This window comes from Lactuca sativa, chromosome 5 (genome assembly GCF_002870075.4).
Source record: "Lactuca sativa cultivar Salinas chromosome 5, Lsat_Salinas_v11, whole genome shotgun sequence".
NCBI classification, from domain to species: Eukaryota; Viridiplantae; Streptophyta; class Magnoliopsida; order Asterales; family Asteraceae; genus Lactuca; species Lactuca sativa.
The window spans coordinates 357,766,206-357,778,370 of NC_056627.2; the positions used below are offsets into that span (position 1 = coordinate 357,766,206).

The 12,165-nt window shown below is 38.0% G+C and overlaps 1 non-coding gene across 1 annotated transcript; it reads left to right on the plus strand.

Moving 5' to 3' along the window:
- The first annotated feature begins 4,152 nt into the window (after nucleotides 1-4,152).
- Nucleotides 4,153-4,259, plus strand: LOC111895532 (small nucleolar RNA R71). Its single transcript, XR_002851620.2, has one exon. It is a non-coding gene; the product is annotated as a small nucleolar RNA R71 (small nucleolar RNA).
- The last annotated feature ends 7,906 nt before the right edge of the window (nucleotides 4,260-12,165 follow it).

Here is a 12,165-nt window from a genome sequence, read left to right on the forward strand (position 1 = left end):
CTCCTTCCCGACGCCTCGGGACCATCCACTGGATCATCATGCGGGATAGCATAATGACCACCACCATAGTCTTCAATAATCCTATCCCTCCGAAAAAATGGGATTAAATGGAGGGGTAAGAATCACCGTCATCAAATTCCATGCACCGCGGGTCATCAACCCAAATGAGTTGGCTAGCCGGGTGACAAACATACCACCATTAATTTTTGATGTCTTGTGATCCTTGACCGCACCCTCCGCCAAATAGGAAGCCAAACACCACAGAATGTTGCAAAAAGTGTCTGGTGTGATAATGCTCCATAGATAAAAGACATCAAGGTTAGAAACCTTGTCATCATCCTTTCGTTGGTTGATGGTAGTGGAGATAAGGCGTTGAATGAGACGGTGCGTGGGCGACCGAATACTTCCTTCTTGGGCCGACTTGGGAATGTACAACTTGTTGGCGATCGTGTTCCACCATCCCTTGCTCATAACACCATTGGGGAACACCTTGTGAGAATGTTCCATAAAGGCGCGAAAAATAGCAGTCGAGACCAATGGGCGGTCATAGATTCCCAGCCGACAAGCAAGATCAATAACTGAGCACTGATGAAACTCGCCCCCAAGGCAAAAACTGAAACTTGCCGGGTGATAGCAATCGTCACCTCCACGGAAAGATACCGTAGAGAAGAATTCTCAACAAAGTTCCCGGTACACCGGTTCTTGAATACGAAAGACCCTGCTCCATCCGTCACAAACCATTGCTTCCCCCTCGAATGTAAATTCCTTCACAAGATAAGATGCTAACTCCTCTGCATACTGCACATTCTGCAACCAATCCCAATCAACTCTGTTTGGCATGTAGATCTCCTTCTTTCTAACTTCAGCTAACTTCTTCTTCCATCTCGTCATGGTTGAAGCTGATTCGATTTGAGGAAAATTCAACCAAGGAAAATCTCCTTGGCGTCCACTGGAACTTTGACCCCTGTGAAACATTGTCCCTGCAAAACAAAGAACACAAAACCCAAAAAACACAGAAAATCATCAAAATAGATCACGCCTGGGTCCCCGACTAGACTCGTCGAGTCCATGAACGACTCGGCGAGTCGCAAGAACTGTGCGAGTCAGTCGGTGAGTCTGTCAAAATTCAACCACGAAATCTCAAAATTACTTCAAGGGTTTTGTCCAGGGATGTTCCTAAGATGTATTAAAGGAGAAATGACCATCCAAAACAACATAATTGATGTAAAGTCAAAACCCTAGAAATTCACTATACTTCAAAATCGGGTATTCTATGAAATTGGCAACCTAGATCATCTAAAAATCATTGCTTTAACAGAATAAAGGAGGAAATTAGTTACCTTTCGTGATAGAAATCGATAATCTTGAAGAAAAATTGAAGAAGTTGATGAATGCTTGAGAGAGAGCAAGAATGGAGGCGCACGACGAGTGAAGGGGAAAAAATTAATTTCATTAGGGTTACAACCCTAGTTACCGGTTGTAAAAATAATTTTAATTTTTTTTCTGTAAATAAAACCGACTCGTCGAGTCAAGGTCAGACTCGGCGAGTCTGGTCGCGATTTTTAAACTCATCTGGAATCTGAATCAACTCGTCGAGTCATGGTCAGACTCGGCGAGTCTCTTGCAAACAATTCAGAAAATTATTTAATTTTGCCATTTGTTTAGAAAAGAAAATTTATTCCACCCCACACTTAGTCCATACGCACTCTCAAACAGACATGTCCGACGAATTGGAAGATTAAAATCCTAAAAACGAAAAAAAATCAAACAAAACTAAAAAGATAAAAGAAAGCAAACTCTAAATAACGGGTTGCCTCCCGCCAAGCGCTTCTTTTTAAGGAGTCGTTAGCTGGACTCCTTCCCATCTACGTCTCGTCATCTTCCAGCATCGGGAACGCACGCCTAATCTTTTGTGGTTTGTACTTTGTCTTGTAAGCGTGAATCTTCTTTTTGTAAGCCCGTTTTAAGTCTTCTTTCTTCTTTCTTACAGCATTATCCTCAGCTGCTTGAAATTCCCTTCTCCTCTTTTTCTTTTTCACCCCATTCTTTTGCACCTTTTCTTGCACCTCCTTTTCCTCAAACTTAATTACTTCATATTTTGTGAAAGTTCATGCTCTAGATTTGGTAATGAATGGTTGATCAACATCAACTCTCCTATCCCTTGCCTTCTCCTCTTTTTCAATGCTTACCTCATCTTCAAGCGGGATTGCATCAAGACATGCTATATGAACGTGTTGAACTTCAGTATCCATTTTTCCTTTTGCTGCTTGTTCTTCTAAGGAATGAGGAAAAACATCCATGTCCAGCACATGCAGAGAACTAACAACAAGCAGATCTAAGTCGTCCAGGTTTTTGGTAATTTCGATTGGACTCGTCGAGTCTAGTAAAGTGACTTGGCGAGTCGGATTGCATTTCACCATTTCCACTGTGTTTTCCGAGTCGGCTCCTTTCAGCAGCTTTTCTATCTCCTCCAAGTCTTTGTCAAAATCTCCGTTACCTCCAGAAGGTAGCAAAAACTTGCTTGGCTCTTCTTCTTGCAAAAGTGCAAGTTCTTTTTGTAGTATCTCATCATCCAAATCGATAAATGAGATCTCTTCTTTTCCTTCCTCTTCTTGCTTGATCTCTGGTAAAGCTCTAAATATTGCTGACTCGTCTCCTACCCTTAACGTTAGTGTAGACTCACATACATCAATTAAAGCACATGCGGTGTTTAAAAATGACCTCCCCAAAATAATTGGAATTTCGGGGTCTTCTTCCATATCAAGCAACACAAGGTCTACTGGAAAGATGAACTTGTCGACTTTAATGAGAAGATCCTCGCAAACGCCTATTGGATGAATTGTTGTCTTGTCTGCCAAATGGATCTTCATGTTTATCGGCCTTGGCTCCGGTAAATTCAGCTTCTTGAAGAAAGAGAAAGGCATCAGGTTGATGCTTGCACCCGAGTTGGTTAACGCTTGAGTGACAAGTGCATTTCCAAATTGGCACGGAATTATGATACTCCCCGGATCGCCCTTCTTTTCGGGTAACTCATTCAATATTATTTCCGCGACTTCAGCTAAATCTTTCCTAGCAGCAAAGAGACCCTTTAGTAAGTTATAATACTTGGGCGTTTGAAGCATCATTTCTACAAATGGCACGTTGACTTGTAGGGCTCTAACATGCTCCATAAAAGCTCTATAAGCTTCAACTTTTTCAACAGGCATGGCTTTGATTGGGAATGATAAAGGGGGATTATATGGCTTTAAGGAAATGACCGTTTTGTCATTAACGTATGGACTCGTCGAGTCCATTAGAGGGACTCGGCGAGTCTGGTCGGGTTTAGCTGGAGCCGACTCTTCTGCCTTTTTTGTCTTCCTATTGGAGATCCTCTTTGCATGTGTGAAAATTTCTTCATAGCTGGAAGTCACAATACTCACATTCTCCATTCTTGGATTATTTTCTGTGTTACTTGGAAGTTGACCCGGTCTTCTTTCGTTCACTTGATGTGCAAGTTGTCCCAACTGTTTCTTAATGTTGAGAATGGATGCCTGTTGATTCCTTATCATATTTCTGGTCTCGTGTATTGCAGCATCGTGATCATTGTGTCTCTTTTCGGACGCGGGTATGAATCTAGTGAACAATTCTTCTAAATCGGCTTTCTTTTCCATTACCGGTTCTTCCTTTTGATAAAATCCCCTCTCCTTCTGCTTGTATTTATCCTCCTTAGCCTTCTTGTATTCTTCGTATGGGAGCCATTCCTTTTTCGGTTTCCGCCAATTCTCGTCGTATCGATTGCCACTTGAGTAGAACACTTGAGCCTTCTTGTTTCCATTTTCATCCAAATCACAATCCTTTGTGATATGGGGCCCTCTACAATTTTCACATCCAACTCGAATAGCATGGATTGTTTGATCCATTTTTGTCATCCTTCTATCTAGACTATCGAGCTTAGCTATCACCGCCGCCATGCTATCATTTTCCGAGTTCACTACCCCCCGACTTACTTCATTTCTTGGATTGTGGTATTCTCTAGAATGCTTAGAGAATTCTTCAATTAACTCCTTGGTTACCGGGGGCGCCTTCTTCGTGAGCGGGCCTTGTGAATCGAGCAATTGCCTTGTGGTGACATTGACTCCATCATAGAAAATGGAGACCTCTTGTTGGCTATTGATGTCATGGTGTGGGCAATTTCTAAGCAAACTCTTGTACCTTTCCCAAGCTTCATAAAGAGATTCTCCGGGTTGTTTCTCGAAGTTGGCAATGGCTTTCTTCAACTTAACAATTTTGGAAGGTGGGAAAAAGTGGTCTATGAATTCTGCTTTCATCTTGGCCCATGTGGTGACCGATCCGGGAGGAAGTGACTTGAGCCAATCCTTTGCAACACCCTTGAACGTGACTGGAAGCATGCGAAGAAGCTGGGTCTCGTGTGGAACATTCGGTACATTGAAGTAGTCAGCCACATCATTTACTTCATCCAAGTGTTTGTAGGCGTCTTCGTGGTCCTTCCCATAAAAAGGAATCTCCTTGAGTTGAGAGAAAATATGGCCCTTTAGTTCGAAAGTAGCGGTTGCGGGAATTGCGGGCTGCACAAGTCCCGGGCCGGTGTCATCGTGCATCCTCTTCTTCCATTCCCCCATGGGGACTTCATCGATATTAGCCATAGTGATAGCTAAATCGTCTTCAAACTTGGATTCATGCTCGTATGTGGGTTCTTCTTCTTCCTCGATCTCGTACTCGGTGTCTTCTTGAATTGGGTCTCCGATTGTCAAAGAGGCACTGGATGCTCCTGATTTGCTGCTCCTCTTCTTGCTGAAAACGGACTTGAGTTTTTTGAGTGGCGAGTTCTTTGAAGAAGCGGATTCTCCAACGGTTTTGCCTTTGCTCCTCCTTAGTGCGGATTCCGGGTCTTCAAGAGGAGGGACCAGAGGTGTATCAGATCCTCGGGTCATGAAACAACTGTAAAAAAAACAAAAAACGCGTAAAAAGAACAAAAATAAAATAAAAAATTAAAACTGTAAACAACGATGTACTCGCCGAGTCGGCACGAGTGCACTCGGCGAGTTCAAGGCGAAAACAGAAAAATTTTCTAGTTACTTTTAAAAACGGATTTTTATTAAAACTTATACTACTTACTAAATTACCTTTTAATTAACTTTGTGTAAGATAAATCCCACACAAAGGATCGATTAAATTAGAATTTAACGTTAATTTTAGAACCGTTCCCCGGCAACGACGCCAAAAACTTGATGTGTGCAAACTCATTTAGTTTTAAACCTACTTTTAATTATAAAATAAACACACAAAGGCAGTGGACCTATCAATTGTGGTATAGTTAAATAAGTAGGGTATCGAACACAGGGAACGGTAAATTAAAACTAAAAACTAATTCTATCTAAATTAATTAATAAGTAGGGGGTTTTCTCTAGTTTTACAAGACTAGAAACTTACTAACTATTACTTAATCTAAAAACTAGAAAAACAAAGAATTAACTAGATTCAATAATGGAAAGGAACTTCTGTTTAGTTCAACTCAATTGATCATATGGTTGATTTCAAGGTAATGGTGCAATGGATTAACTCTTTTGTTGGTTACCGATTCAAGTGATTAGATTCGCGTTCACTACACTAATCCTTAGCAAATAAACTAACTTAAACAGTGATCAGTTGTCTAAATTAATTAAATTCACTAGATTAATTATTCGGGGTAATTTAGACTTGCAATAACTAACTATTTTGGTCCTTTAGTTAACTTCTTGTTGATGATCATCACACAAGCTCACACATGAATTTACTCAATTTTCTTATTAATTCTAGTTTCATGTTCATTAATCCTAGACATATGACAAAGTGGTCACATAGCATATGAGGTTGATAATCAAAAGATGTTCATGCTATTCAATTACCTTCCTATTAACAGAAAATTAATTATCATTCACACACAAGGTTCTTTAACAAGCTAAAATAACAAAAATCACCAACATTGAATTAATCCTACCAATAATCAAACCATAGTATCAATTTTGTATCCCCAAACAGAAGTTTAAGAGTTTTAGCTCATGATTGAAGTAAATAACAGCAAACAAACAAATTCTAATTGTTTAACCATAATGAAAAACAAAAGATTAAGTAGAATGATGAAATTTGCCTCAAATATTCTTTGGAATTGGATTCTAGCTTGTATCTTCGTCCTCTAGGGTTTTTCTGACTTTTCAATCGTAGCTAACCTCTCCAGAATGGTTCCATAATTTTTTTTTCATCGTTCTGAGAAGTTATCTTTATATATGCGAAACGACTCGTCGAGTCAGGTGCCGACTCGCCGAGTCCATCTCTCAATCCCCGTATGCGATAAGTCTCTGGGTCTCCGAGTCTTTATCTTCTCGAATATTCACTTGGACTCGCCGAGTAGTCGACCCTACTCGCCGAGTAGGTGTTGTTTTTAGTGTTTTTCTTCTTTGTTCCATTCTCGAGCTCTCATCCGCTTCCTTTTGCTTCCGAGCTTCACTTTTGGACTGAAAATATAATTTAAACACTTTTAAGTACCTTTTGTCCATGAAATGCAATAAATTAGCTAATAAATGAATAAAAATCTACACTTAATATGAACTAAATATGCACATATCACCTAACCGTCGTTACAACGGTTTAAGCTGTCGCGGAAACCGTCTCGGCAATGGCTGCATAGCGCTCGTCGAAATACTCAACCATTGTGGTCTTAATAGACCTGACATCTTTGGAAACTACCCCCGGACAATCTTGATCACCTACTCCTGGATGATCTCACTAACACGATCCCCTGAAAATGCTAGCCTATCATGGATGTCCGCTCCTGATCCTAATCTGGATCCGGTGTCAATACGTCTCGAATATTCCGTACCATAACTAGGAACCGACTCCCAACCCAACCCTAGGGGTTGTTACTTCCTTGATACGCGTATGGGCCATGTGCTTTCTGTAGTACGGGCACATACTATCTTCCACAACTACCCATATTTGTCTCGAGTATCACCACAACACACTACCATATACATATACATAGTGAGCATAAATCCTCACTCCTAGAGGAATGCTAACTATCTCATAACTGGCCTATCGGCCTCTCACTACCCACCCATCCATGAAACTTCCACTAACCCCTGCAGCACTAGTGTATGCTAGCCATACATAACGCTGGACCCTATAGACTTTCGAATATCCAATCCTACCCTAAGCCCTAATCAATAAGAACAAAACATAAGACCAAATCAAACATTCTCAGGCTATAAGATCTTAATTATATACAGTTGTGATGCATACACAAGTAACTACAGTAATGATGTCAGTCTCATATAAGGAAAACCCTAAGCTAACATGCATCATGTAATCAGACAATTCTATCATGTAATTCCTGAAGATCCCTAGCCTAGTACTAGCATGTTGTTCTAACATATCATAATATCAAATAACTGTATGGTATTTTGGGGTCTACTTACTGGCTCCGACTGATCTTCCACTTTACATCCTCTTTTACTTATTTTGAAAACCATTTAAAATCATTCTAAAAATCTTTCCTTGATTTGAGACTGGATTCACACGAGTGTTCCTCCAATTCACTCAAACCAAGACACTCACACCAACTTGTAACACCCATAAAATTCGAGCAAATTTAAAACTTTTTAAATCATTTAAAACCATTCAATTATTATGGTTTGTTTTCAAAATAGTTTATACATCGGAGTTCCCAGAAATCATGATCGTAAATCGAGGAAGTGTACGGTCACGCCTTCGCCTACCTGCGACCATCCGCTGAACCTAAAACAATAAATTGAAATTGTAAGCCCGAAAGCTCAGTGAGTTACCCCCAAAATACCGATACACATACCGTCCACAACAATATCAACAATATCATAACATAACAAACTGAACAACATGCAATGGGTCCATAGCTTTACAGACTGGACTACCCCTGGGCCCACAGTGTGAGTCTGGATTGCCTTCCGGGCCCATGGCTCACATCTAGATCACCACTGAGCCCAGAGTACGCGTTTGGCATGCCCTACTCGGCCCTCAGCTCGTATCTGGAATGCTCTCGAGTCCTCAGTATGAGTCTGGCATGCCTTGCCCGACCCTCAACTCATATCTGGTATACTCTAGGGTTTGTTGGCTACCGCACGGAGCAGTACAACCTCAACCCATCCCACATAACATGTTGACATATAACATAACTAATGCACATACATATAATCATACAGTATCACAGGTAATCCTACAGATCTACCCGACTAGCATATCAACTGGCATACATCACTAACACAAACCCAACATATTAATAACTACTGGGGTATTAAATCCAATGGGCCAGCCTTGGTGCCTTAGACCCTTTAGTATAGTGAGGATAACTTACCTTGCAATGTCGGACTGAACCACACAATCATGCTCCCGAAACACTGCCCCAAACTCCAACATCTATAACCATCAATGATCCAATTCATAAATATTTGCATACCAATTATCATCAAAAGTCAAAATGGTCAACCCTTGGTCAAAGTCAAAGTCAACTATGTTGACCTCAACTCGTCGAGTACCCTCAGCTACTCGCCGAGTTCCTGGCATAACTTGCCAACTCGCCAAGTCACCATGCCACTCGTCGAGCCCAAGGCAACCTTCATCGGACTTGCCGAGTTATTCATCCAACCCATCAAGTTCATGACCATCTTCATATGACTCGCTGAGTCCCTTCAGTCCTTCATCCATACAAATGCTTTTTAAGCCATGCCAAGGCTCCATACTGCAGATCCAAGTTCCTAAGGCATGCTTATCACGTAAAATTGCAAACTTTACGTGCATGCAAGGCTCTAATGACTCAAAATGCCAAAACCAAGCTTGAAAATGGGGTTTTACAATTAAGGAGGGGTTCATGCTTGCCAATGTTGATAGCTTTATGGAGTTACACATCAAAGAGAGTTCAGATCTGAAGTTACAACTTTAGATCTGAGCTCATAGCTTCATAACCAAGCCAATAAGCCCTAACTTCATCCAGAGAGATCTATAAAGGAATGAGGCCAAGATCATGAATTGATACCTCAAATGAAGCTAGCTGAGATAGACTTCAGACCCACAAACGTTCTTGCCCCAAACTTGTTGATCTTTAAGTTTCTTGCATCAAGGTCTTCTTTCCAAGCTTGAAATTTACACTAATATGGAGCACACATACGAATGAGGGTTTCTGGAATCTGAAGAGGCGCCAAAGGAACTAAGGGAGGCTAATGATCCCTTAAATAGGGTGCCAAACCCTGGAAATTAGGGTTTCACCCTCCAGATCCAACTTGTCGAGTCACTCTTCCGACCTGGCGAGTTGGTCACTTAAATACGTTGCCTAAACCCGCTGCTACTCGACGATTCAGGTAACTAACTCGTCGAGTAGATCTTAAATTCATGAGAATTTATAACCATAAATTGGTACTCGACGTTACAAAAACAAGATCTATGTTTTCACTATTGAACCTATAACTATGAACATCAAATAAGAACCCTAGGAACCCTAAAGTATTTTTGAAAATACTTAAGAAAGGGTTACATACTTTTTAGTTGTTATAGTAAACAATTAATAATCCTCTTTTTGATCTTTGGAAGCAAGCACCATAAACGTCGTGCCTCTAATGGTTCACACCCATGCTGGCAAGAAGGATATTAAGGAAAGTGAAGGGAGGAGAGATTATTTTCGGCCTATGCTTGATGTAGGAGTGATGGCCGAAAATCAAAGGCCTAATGACCTTTATGTAATGCAAAAAGGAAACCCTGGATAACCCTAAAACCAATATAATAATATTATATTTACATGGTAATTATTTAGCTTCCTAATCATCCACTTGGGATAATCTAGAACCCCAACAGACCTCCAAAATTGTCCACCCTCTTAGTGGAAGGTTTTGTAGCGTTTTACTCAACTATTTAATAATCATTGCTTCCGAAATTTGATAAGAAAATGCATCGTTTCAAGTGTTCATCGGTAAGTGTCTTGTTGTTTTGTAAATTGGTAATGCGTGAAATTATTGCTTTGTGATTACGTATCTGCGTAGCCAAATTGAGACAATCACCGTGCGGTTTAGTTAAACACATGCAAACAAACAAATAAATAATGTAATTTTAGGCATTACAAGAAAATACGAAAAGTAAAATAAAATGGCATCCAACTAGTGGTTACTAGATGCATTTTATTTGACTGCCATACTTTACGCTTGTGTAAATCTCTTATCTTTTGCGGTGGCATGAGATGGTACAAAATTTTTAAAACCTAAAAGATGACCTGAAACAAATCTTCTCTATTCTAATAAATAAATAGTTTTAATCTTCTTTTGCCAAGTGTCACTCTAATACAATTCCTCATTAATATTATGCCATGTAGATATATTAGGCAACTCATTTCAAAATTCAAATTTATATTTTCTAATTATATGTTAAATTTGAAGTTATAAAAACTTTAGAATTTTGATATATCTCTTAATTAATAATTTATTTAAAATGATTGATTTAAAATAATTGATTAATAATCATAAATTTTTATTATGAAAGTTTAATTAATTTTGTAACTCAGTGGTTCCCATGGATTATAAATTAGTAATAAATAGATTTATTCTTCTATTAACAAATATCATTATATTAGACATTCTTATTAATATTATGTCACATATAATGTCACTTGTCAACATATTAATTATTCATTTGAAAATTTAAATTTCCCATCCTAATTACATTAAATTTTAAAGGGATATATACAGTAAAGTCCCAATATTTTCATCGATTTGACAAGAAAGTCCTAAAATTTATTTTTTTGACAGTAAAGTCCAAATTACCGGCAGTTTTTGACACTTTTACCATTTTTCCCCGGTTAGCCGGTAATTAGGACTTTTTTGTCAACAAAATAAAGTTTATGACTTTCTTGTCAAATCGTCAATTAGGACTTTACTGTCAAAAAAATAAACTTTAGGACTTTTTTGTCAAATCGTTCAAAATATTGGGACTTTAGTGAATATATAATTTTTTTTGTTAGAAATTTAATGGTATGATACTCTTTAAGCATAAGAGTTATTGAAACATTCTCTAATCAGCTAGATCCTATTGAAATCCTTTACGTTTGCTTCTTGTTAAATTATTTTTTTAATCTCAACAAACCGACATTGAAAAAAAATTGAGATAATCAAGACAGAAAAAAAGAACCAAGGTTGTGTTGGCTTTTTGCAGTCTCAAAAATGGAGAAATAAGAAACCGAAAAAAAACGAAATTGTTTTCTTTCCCTTCTCCACATTCACACCCTTTTGACTAGGCATGTGTTGTTTGTGTTTGTATAAAGCTAGGGCAATTTTGTTTTTTTAGGTTTCTAATTTCTCCATTTTTGAGACTGCAAAAAACCAACACAACCCTGGTTCTTTCTTTCTTTCTTGATTATCTCAATTTTTTTCAATGTCGGTTCGTTGAGATTAAAAAAACGATTTAACAAGAAGCAAACGTAAAGGATTTCAATAGGATCTAGCTGATTAGAGAAGGTTTCAATAACTCTTATGCTTAAAGAGTATCATACCATTAAATTTCTAACCAAAAAAATTATATATACACTAAAGTCCCAATATTTTCAACGATTTGACAAAAAAGTCCTAAACTTTATTTTTTTTTACAGTAAAGTCCTAATTGACGATTTGACAAGAAAATCATAAACTTTTTTTTTTGGCAAAAAAATCCTAATTACCGGCTAACCGGGAAAAAAGGGTAAAAGTGTCAAAAACTGCCGGTAATTTGGACTTTACTGTAAAAAAAATAAAGTTTAGGACTTTCTTGTCAAATCGATGAAAATATTGGGACTTTACTGTATATATCCCAATTTTAAATTTCAAATTTTAAACTTTTTTCACTTTAATTATATTAAATTAATAACATTAGATTAAAACATAAAATAAAATTTATACAAATTATAAGGTGATATAACTTCACGTGTTTATTTAAATCAACGATTCTAATTTTATATAACTAAAAAAATATCTTTTAAGTAACAATTTATTTAAAACAATTGATTAATAATTTTTGAGTTTTAGTATAAAAATTTAATTAATTTTATAGCCATGGTTCTCACGAGTTATAAACAGGTATTATATATATTGACGTCAATAGTCTCCACCAATATTTGATCTTAACTAATAAAAATGTCAACATGTA